This window comes from Nomascus leucogenys, chromosome 17, assembly GCF_006542625.1.
Source record: "Nomascus leucogenys isolate Asia chromosome 17, Asia_NLE_v1, whole genome shotgun sequence".
NCBI lineage: Eukaryota > Metazoa > Chordata > Mammalia > Primates > Hylobatidae > Nomascus > Nomascus leucogenys.
This window is the reverse complement of record NC_044397.1, coordinates 86,569,192-86,578,821: the sequence shown is the minus strand read 5'-3', so window position 1 is coordinate 86,578,821 and position 9,630 is coordinate 86,569,192. Positions and strand designations below refer to the sequence as shown.

The following is a 9,630-nucleotide window of genomic DNA, read 5'->3' as shown; positions in this document are numbered from 1 at the left end:
TTGGAACAGGGAGTGGCATTTGATGCTTGGTGTCAGCCTAACCCTCACAGTCCCTGTAGTAGTTTGCTAGGGCTGCCATGACAAAATACTGCAGAAGAGTAGATAAGCAACAGGAGTTTATTGTATCACAGTTCTAGAAGCTGGAAGTCCATGCACTTTCCTCCTCTGTAAGAGGTCACAGCATTTCCCATGAGCTCATATATATGGTGGAGGGAGAAACAGAAGGAGCAGGTGCCATGGGAGTCTGAGTCACCCACTGGGTCACTGGTGCCCTGGGACCTGCTTGAGCCTGACCCCATGCACCACTCTCCCTGGGATGCTGGAAGCTGCTGTGCACGCCCCAGGTAACTCAGACATCACCAGGACATGATGCGCCATTCAGGTCCCAAAGCCCTTGGTGTCCTATGGTCAGGTATTCGAATTCCACTAAGCCCAGGGATAAGCCAAGAGCTGCTTCCTGAAAGAAGAGTTACCTGCAGGAGGAGGCGTGGTCTTTCTCTAGAACCTCCAGTTCCTCACGGTGAATCTTTTGGAGCTTGTGAAAGCCTGCATAAGATAATACACTGGATTTGGAATGCAGATGCTCTTACATTCGTTAATTTATTTTATTTTATTTTTTTTGAGATGGAGTCTCACTCTGTCATCCCGGATGGAGTGCAGTGGCGCCATCTTGGGTCACTGCAACCTCTGCCTCCCAGGTTCAAGCGATTCTCCTGCCTCAGCTTCCCGAGTAGCTGGGATTATGGGCGCCTGCCACCAAGCCTGGGTAATTTTTGTATTTTTAGTAGAGACGGGTTTTCACCATATTGGCCAGACTGGTCTCAAACTCCTAACCTCAAGTGATCTGCCCGTCTCGGCCTCCCAGAGTGCTGGAATTAGAGGTGTGACCCACCGCACCCAGCCTCGTTAATTTCCTAATAGGTTCTTCGAGGAGTTATTGAGAAGAATATTTTACAATTCTAAGTGGAATATTTTAGCAGGAAGGACCGTGGTTTATTTCTACGATAATTCTATTGCGGCTGAAACAGTTTGTTGTTTTATAATTTGGGGTATTCCCTCTACTGTCTATTGTTTACTTTCGACCTTTGATATTTAACCTTTGATATTTACCCTATGCAAATTTATCAACCCCTGATTTTACTTCTTCAAAGCCAGCATGAGGCTAGTCAAGCCTGGTTTCCTCTTACAGGAATTAAGGTTTTTGCCCCATGGTATTTGTGTAACCAGGTTACAAGATTTAAAAATCTATTGCAAGTGACAGTAATTAAAAAAAAAAAATCAAATGTGGGCTACTCTGGAAGAAGAAAGCATTGGAATGTAGATTTTATTTGTTTATTTGCAGAGACATGAACCAGCTTATACTCGTTTGATTTCCACATTATTCATGGCGGGTCCAAAGTCAATTCTGGGAACAACAAACCAACTTGAAAAGCTGTTTAAATTCTATTAGTGGGACTTCCAGAGGTACAAGGGTTAAGAAAAAGAGAGGAGAAAAGAGAAAAGAGGGGTAGGGAGAAATGAAAACGTGACACGAATGTGAGCCAGACAATGGAGATGGAGAAAAAACAGTCGAGAGGGACAGAGGGCGCGGTGGAGGTCTGCAGGATCTGAAGATCTGCCTCTCTTCTCCGGATGCTGACCTCTTACCTGATCACAGAAACAGACTGAGCTTTAACTCTGACCACATACTCCTCAGGGTGACGGAGGGTGGGGCCACCTGCACCCCACCAGCCTTCCACAGCCCCTCTGCATGGGCTCTGCCCCGCACCCTACACGTGCTCTGAGGCCTCTTATTGCAACAAATGACTTCCTCGGGCTTCCATTCCCTCCACCGCCTCTTTCTTCTCGGCCAAGCGTCTTCAATGGTCTGGATATACGTTTCTTTGCTTCCATTGGTCGCCTTCCACTCACTCGTCCATATCCACTTCCATCTTCCCCTTTCTCTAACATTGCTTGTACTGAGATCAGCAACATCCTCCTTTATTGCTAAACCTGCCAGGAACTCACAGGTTAGTTTTGCATCCTTTGACACTGAGGGCCACTTCTTTTCCTGGAATAATCTCTGTGAGGTAAATATACATTTTTAAAAATTTTGTTTAGCCTGTTGCAAAAAGATAAAGAGACTCTCCTCTTTTCGCTCAGAGCATTTTCTATTCATTCATTTATTCATTCATTCATTCATTCATTGACAGAGTCTCCCTCTGTCACCCAGGCTGGAGTGCAGTGGTGCTGTCCAAGCTTACTGCAGCCTTAACCTCCTGGGCTCAGGTGATCCTCCCTCCTTAGCCTCCTGAGTAGCTGGGACTACACGCACACCCCACTATGCTCAGCAAATTTATTATTATTATTGTGTGTGTGGAGATAGGATCTTGCTAGTTGCCTAGGCTGGACTTTGAGAGCATTTATTTTTTAGAAGAGGTGTAAGTGAAAATTCTTTCTCTGTCCCTTGAAGATGTATGCAAAGCTTTCTAAAGCATACATAAGCATCTTGCCTGCCTCACAACGAGAACTGTCCTCCTCAAGGCCATAGGAGCCCTGTCTTTGAAAGGCAGGCATCCGGGCACAAAGCGCCCCTGTCTCCCATTTCTGTGAGAAGGAAGGAACCTCAGTTCTGGGGCATCTCACTCCCAGTTGCAAAACTACCTCCTGTCATAGATAAGAGAGGTTTGCTTTTCCTGTGGATAAAGCCAATTAACCACACAGAGAATCAGCCCAGTTACTGGGTGAATTTAGGATGAACCATGTGTGACAAATGGTGCCGTTGAGTCCTCTCAACTGGGAACTAGTCACCGTCTATCTGGAGACCATGTGTGTAACGGGTTGCACCTGCTTGGCTGGATACAAAGGTGGGATTTCTTTCTGTCTTTGTCATCTCTTAGCAGATTGCATCACATTTTGGCTTAATGCTTACTCAATCATAAGACAGGTTCCTTTTACTTCTATGGATGTGAGGGGGGTTTCTGGGCTGAGCAGAAATTTGTTTCTTAATTATATTTTTCCAGCACCCCCTACCCAAGCTACCCCACTTTCTCTGAAGCTACTTCCCCCAGGCTTTAAAGGAGGCTGCTCCCTGGGGTTCCTCCTGGGCCCTGCCTCTCCCGGTTCATCTGATCTCCCACCCTTGAGGCATCGTACCTTCCCTCCCTTCCATGTGCTTATGCCTCTAAGATCTCTAACTCTAGGCAGAAACCAGCTTCTCAGTTCCTCAGCTCAAACACCCACCTTGGGACGGGCGTCTGCACTGGGACATCCCGCCGGGAACTCTCCTGGTGGAACACGGTGCATGTTCTCTGGCTGCTCTGCAGTTTTCAAATGCCACCAGTACACATGGGGAATGTTCTGTCTTCCCAAGGAGGAAGCCGGAAAGTTCATTTTCCCAGCACTCCTTGCAGGAGGGACACCGATACGGGTGCAGCTTTTCCCCCATCAGGTGCTCCCGTGAAAGACTCAGGATCCCGAACAGCACCAGGAAGCGGAGGGTGCATGGCACCGATTTGTTTTTTGTTTTTGTTTTAATTTTTTGAGTGGGGATGGGGGACAGAAGCTTCTGGTACAGAAGCTTCTGGACTCCAGGGCCAGCCTCAGCAGTGCAGGGTGCAGGGTGTGGTTTCTGCATCCTGCAGTAGCCAGAAGATCTTGACTGGAGCTGTCCTGTGCCTGTGGTTTGGTCCTTGCCCTGGGCCCTGTGGCCTCCAAGCCGGCTTCATGAGGGCCCTGGGAGCTTGGTGACCTTCCTACCCTGTCCTTTAACCAGTTGCTTTTCTGCTTCTTGCTGGAGTGAGCTGGGCGGTTTTCTCTGAATCTGCTCCTGTCCTGGGTTCTCCCTTAGGGAAGGCACCCTGGGCACCCGACCCCTCAGCCGGATGCCCAGCAGATGTTCTCGTGCTTCCACTTCCTTGTCCCTTTACGTCCGATGATCACTCCTTTCTGTCCCTTGCATGTCCTACATCTCTCTCTGCTGTGTCCTGTCTTCTGCGCCCTGTGGCCTGCACCTAAGTTTGCACCAGCACCCATTCCTCCTTGAATGAATACAGTTGTCTCCCCGGGTCTCCCTGTCTCCTCGGGGGCCACCAGCATCCCAGCCAGTTTCCTCTCTGTGGCAGAGATGATCTTTTTCAGGCCTCCTCCAACCATGGCCCTCTCCTGCTCCTCTTTCCAGAGCTGCCAAGTCCCCGGGATGCGCTCCAGCTGCTAAGAGAGGCCTCAAAGGTTGGGTGACGTGGCCTCCACAGTCCTCCTGAGCCGCCCCTGCCCTCATCCTTCAGCTCCATTACATTTCCTTTCTCTGTGTAATTGTTTGAATAGGCGTTGTATTTAGATGGCTCCGAAATTTGCATCCGTGTGTATCCGTATGTGTGTGCAGGCACGAAGAGCCTGTGTCTCATCCCTGTTCCCTATGCACCCGGGTCCTAGCCCCACACCAGCCCCAGTGGCCAGCTGTGCTGTTCATGACCTGCAAAGCTTTCTACAGCTGTTTTATGCAAAACAATAGGAATTATTGTAAATTATGGTAAAGTATATATAACATAGAATTCACCATTTTAACCACCCTTTTCTTTTCTTTTTTTCTTTTTTTTTGAGAAGGGGTCTCGTTCTGTCACCCAGGCTGGAATGCAATGGCACGATCTCGGCTCACTACAACCTTCACCTCCCAGGTTCAACCGATTCTCCTGCTTCAGCCTCCCGAATAGCTGGGACTACAGGTGCATGGCACCACGCCCGGCTAATTTTTTGTATTTTTAGTAGAGATACAGAGGGGATTTTGTCATGTTAGCCAGGATGGTCTTGATCTCCTGACCTCATGATCAGGCCACCTCGACCTCCCAAAGTGCTGGGATTAGACGTGAGCCACCTTGCCCAGCCCATTTTAACCACTTTCAAGTGTACATCCAGGGGCAGGAAGTACGTTTAGGTTGTTGTTCAACCACCACCACTGTCCATCCCCACCCAGAACTTTTTCATATTCCCCAACTGGAATTCTGTACCCATTAAACACCAGGTCCACTTTCCCCCTCCCTCCAGCCACTGACAACCACCTTTTCATTTTCTGTCTATGCATTTCATGATGTTAGGCACTTCTGATAAGTGGAATCATGCAATATTTGTCTTTTTGAGTCTGATTATTTCACTTAGCAGAAAGACCTCAAGGCTCATTCATGTTGAAGCACCATCACAGCCACCCTTCTTGTTATGGCTGAATCCATTCGTTTGTACGTATAGACCACGTTTTGTTTATTCATTCACGGACGGATGGACACTGGGCTTGTTTCCAACTTTTAGCTATTGTGAATAACGCTGCTATGAACAAAGACATGCAAATATCTGCTGGGGCCCCTGCTTTCTGTTCTTTTCGGAATACACCAGAAGCCGAATTGCTGCATCTTGTGGTAAGTCTATGATTAATTTTTTGAGAAACGACCACAGTGGTTGCGCCATATTACATACCCACAAACACTACACAAGCGTTCCGACTCCTCCTCGCCAACACTTGTTCTTTTCCGTTTTTCTTTCTTTTTTTTTTTTTTTGAGAACAACCATCGTAACGGATGTAAGGTGGTATCTCACTGTAGCTGTGATTTTTATTTTCCTAATGATTAGTGATGTTGTGCATCTTTTCATGTGCTTATTGGCCATTTGTAAATTAATTTTACATTTCCTCCTTTGTAATGCAAGAGGTAGCACACCGTGCATTGTTCTGCTTCTTGTTTTTCTCACTGTGCGGTGTATCTTGGAAACCTTTCCCCGTGCACAGACAGAAGGACACCTCATTCTTTGCCACAGCTGCACAGTACCCATGATGTGGATCATGGCTCGTGACCCAGTTCCCTACGGATAAATGTCAGGGTCGTTCCCGGTCTGTGGCCGTCGCCAACACTGCTGTGACTAGTCTAGAATGGGTGCCATTTCATGCATTTGCAATTCCCAGAAGTACACTGGTTAGTCAGCAGGTGAGTGCATTGGTGAGAGGATGTGACTGCAGTCTCAGGAAATATGGAAACCTTCTTCCCTTTCTAGCTGCAGCACCCCCAGTCTGGACAGCATATGGAAAGCACCGAGAGGAAGCCCCCACTAAGCACAGAACCCTGCTGGCCACCCAAGACCTCAATACAGATGGACAACATGAAGCCCCTGGCTTAGGGGAAAACAGAGAGACTGAGAAACACACAGAGAGAGTTGGGGCAGGGATGCAGAGAGAAAGAGAAAATGATAAAGACCCAGAGAGAGACAGTCAGAGAAATACGGGGGTGGAGAGGGGAGATACAGAGAGAGAGAGAGAGAGAGAGAGAGAGAGCAAAGGGGACAGAGACACTAACACAGAGAGATGGAGGGAGAGGAGAGGCATGGAGAGAGGGAGAACTCAAAGAGCCAGAGCCAGAGAAGTAGAAGGTGAGCCATAGAGAGATGCAGGGCAGGACTAGGGTGAGACAAGAGAGGACCCAGGCGTGTGGATTCTTGATTAAAAATCAATGGTGTTGTAATCCAGAAAAGAGAGAGAGTGGGGGGAGAGAGAAAAGGCCTAGGACCAAAAATTAAGGGGTCACTTGTGCAACCCCAGATTTGGGTGTCTCCTTAGATTTTGCAGCAGAGACACCTCACTTACCTCACCCTCGTCCTGGTCCTGAGACCCCCACAGGGACACAGAGACAGAAGGAAAACACACAGAACCAAAAGAGCATCCGAGAGGAGGAGGAGGGACATGGAGACACCACGATAGTCAAGCTGATGGGGCCACACAAAATCAGGACCGAGTGAGCTCCTTTCTATCCCCCAGAGCCACCTCTGTCACCTTCCTGCTGGGCACCATCCCACCTTCCCAAGCACTAAAGAGCATGGGGAGACCCGGCCAGCTGGGTTTCTGCATCACGAAGAAAAGAATTCCCCAGGTTTGGATTCCCAGGGCTCTGTGTGTGGAGCTGACAGACTTGAGGCCAGGACATATCAGAGGTCAGCCCTGGGGAGGGCGGGTCATCCTCCCAGGGGACAGGGTCGCACCAGCCTTGCTACTGAAAGGGCCTCCCCAGGACAGCGCCATCAGTCCCGCCTGAGAGCTTTGCTAAACAGCAGTCAGAGGAGGCCACGGCAGTGGCTGAGCTCCTGCTTCAGGCCCCAACAGACCAGACCAACAGCACAATGCAGTCCTTCCCCAATGTCACAGTCACCAGAGAAAAACTGAGTTGCTACCTGACCTTCGAAAGATAATAGCCGATTTCACGAACAGGCCAGTTTCAATCGCATGACAATGACCTCCCCTCTGCTCTCACCATTCCCCAAACAGGAACCTGATTCTCCCCCCTCAGAGATTTCTCCCTTGTTCCATGAGCCTTCCCTGAGTGGCCCTCTGTTTTTTTGTGTTTGCTTTCTGCAGCCCTCCCCTTTCTATTAAACCTGCGCTTCTGCTCAGCTCCTTGACCCACGTATTCTGTCTCATGGGATGAAGTCTCGCCCGATTTTAGGATGGCAAATAAAGCCACTTGAAGTCTTTATCTGTGCTAGTTTGTCCTGTGACAGCTCTGTGTATCTGTATGTGTACATGTGTCTCAGTTTCAATGAGTCTGAGTATATATGTGTTTGTGTCCGTATATGTGTGTGTTTGCCTGTATGTCTGTATATATGTGTATATGTGTTTGCCTGTATGTCTGTACATATGTGTGCCTGTGTGTATGTGTGTCTGTGTTTGTGTCATGTCTGTGTGTATGTGTGTGTGTGTCTCTGTGTGTGTGTATGTGTGTGTGTGTGGACAAGTGTAGAAGGAGAGCCATATCTAAAGAAGGCAAATGGCCTCAGCAGGTCCTAAGGACCAAACACACACAGAAGGGAAGGGGAAGCAGGAATCAGAAGGCAGGACTGAGAGGGGAGGGGACAGAGAGGCATCCTGGCCAGAGCCCCACCCTTGCCCCTGGCCCTACGAAGTGCTCCTGCCCTGAGAGAAGGCTCAGCACAGAGGGAGGAAAGACAGCAGAACTGGCAGTCACAGTAGCCCTGACCATGCTGGAGCCAAGCTCCTCTCCACAGAAGAGAAGCAGGCAGCAGAGACCATGAGGCCCTGCCTCAGCCCATCCCTGCAGAGGATGCACCCCCCCGGCAGGGGCTCCTGCTCACAGGTGAGGGGAGGACTCCCTGGGAGAGGGTGGGAGGAGGAAGCACAGAGACTGGCTGGTGTCTCCTGGGGAGGACGGGGCTTTGAGAGGGGACAGAATGCTTCTGTTGAAGCCTGAATAGGGGAGAGGACATCAGAGAGGGACAGGAGTCACAGCAGGAAATTTACATTGAACTGGAATTGGAAAGGAGCAGGAAAACCTCAATTGCTCCATGTTTCTAAGGCAGTAATCAGTGGCCACTAAATATTGAAAAATGATAAGGAAAGCAACCATTTATGTCACCATGACACTGCAGAAAACAAACCTTCCCAGGGACTCCTGGGAAACCCCTGCCTGGTCTGAGACCCACTCTGAGGAAGCAGGGGGCAGGCTTGGGCCCAAGAGAGGCTGACCACGCCACGGGTGGGGGCAAAGGGGTGCTCCGGGAGAACTTACAACCCAGGCAGGCTTGGGTAGCAGCAACGCAAGGAAGGCCCCCCATGTGCTCTGCACGTCTCTCTGGCATTTGATATCATGAAAAGAAAAGGAGAGGGAGAAAAGGGAGAGAAAAGGAAAAGAACATTCTTGGCACGTGGAGCCATCTATCGCTTTCTTAGTCCGTTTACTCTCTACTTAAAGGAAGCCTCTCCCTGCTACAACCTGGGTAACATCTGTAAGAGGCGGGGACATCCTGGGCAGCAGCAGCCATCTTGGGTCCTGAGTGTTCCCTCCCCTGGCCACCTCCTCCACCTCACTTCAAGGTCCCTGTTCAGAACACATTTCCACAACAGCACAAACGCTGTCCTCACCTGCCTACCTCAGACATTGGCAAATAAACCAGTGTTTCTCATGGTTGAACACCATCCTCCTTGGTGCTTTCATTATGATAGTGAGTTCTCATGAGATCCAGTTTTCTGAAAGTGTGTAGGAAAGCATGTGGTAGAAAAGAAAAGCCCATGTTCAGGGGGGGAATTCAAGCAGGCTGCAGAAATTTGCATAAGTAAAGGGGAGCGAAGTGCTAATAGCCAAAACAATAAGGAGAAGGCCTTAAAGGCATTTCAGAGACCTTTGCAGCAGCCCTTCCCATCACAGGACCAGAGGCCTAGGAGGACAGAATATATTTTGGGCCAGGCCCAGGGCTTTGCTGCCCTGTGCAGCCTCAGGACACTGTTCACTCCATCCCAACTGCTCTAGTCATGGCTCAAAAGGGGTCAAGGTACAGCTCAGCCTGCTGCTTCAGAAGGTACATGTCATAAAGCTTGGCAGCTTCCATGTGGTGGTAAGCCTGCAGGTGCACAGGGTGCAACAGTTTAGGCTTGGGAGCCTACATTTCAGAGGATATATAGAAAAGCCTGAATGTCCAGGCAGAAGCCTGCTACAAGGGCAGTGCCCTCATGAAGAACCTCTACTAGGGCAGTATAGAAGCAAAATGTGGAGTAAGTGTCTCCACACATAGTTTTCACTGGGCCACTGCCTAGTGGAGCTGGGAGAAGATACCCACCATCCTCAAGACCCCGGAATGGAAGAGCCACTGGCAGCTTGCACACTGCAC

The 9,630-nt window shown here is 49.4% G+C and overlaps 1 long non-coding RNA gene across 1 annotated transcript; it reads right to left on the bottom strand.

Annotated features, from left to right (window-relative positions):
- Positions 1-473: 473 nt before the first annotated feature.
- On the bottom strand, positions 474-5,127 carry LOC101178340. The gene is made up of 4 exons (XR_004026472.1): positions 5,077-5,127; positions 3,223-4,191; positions 1,648-2,062; positions 474-546 (listed from the first exon to the last, which is right to left on the bottom strand). It is a non-coding gene; the product is annotated as an uncharacterized LOC101178340 (long non-coding RNA).
- Between the last annotated feature and the right edge of the window lie 4,503 nt (positions 5,128-9,630).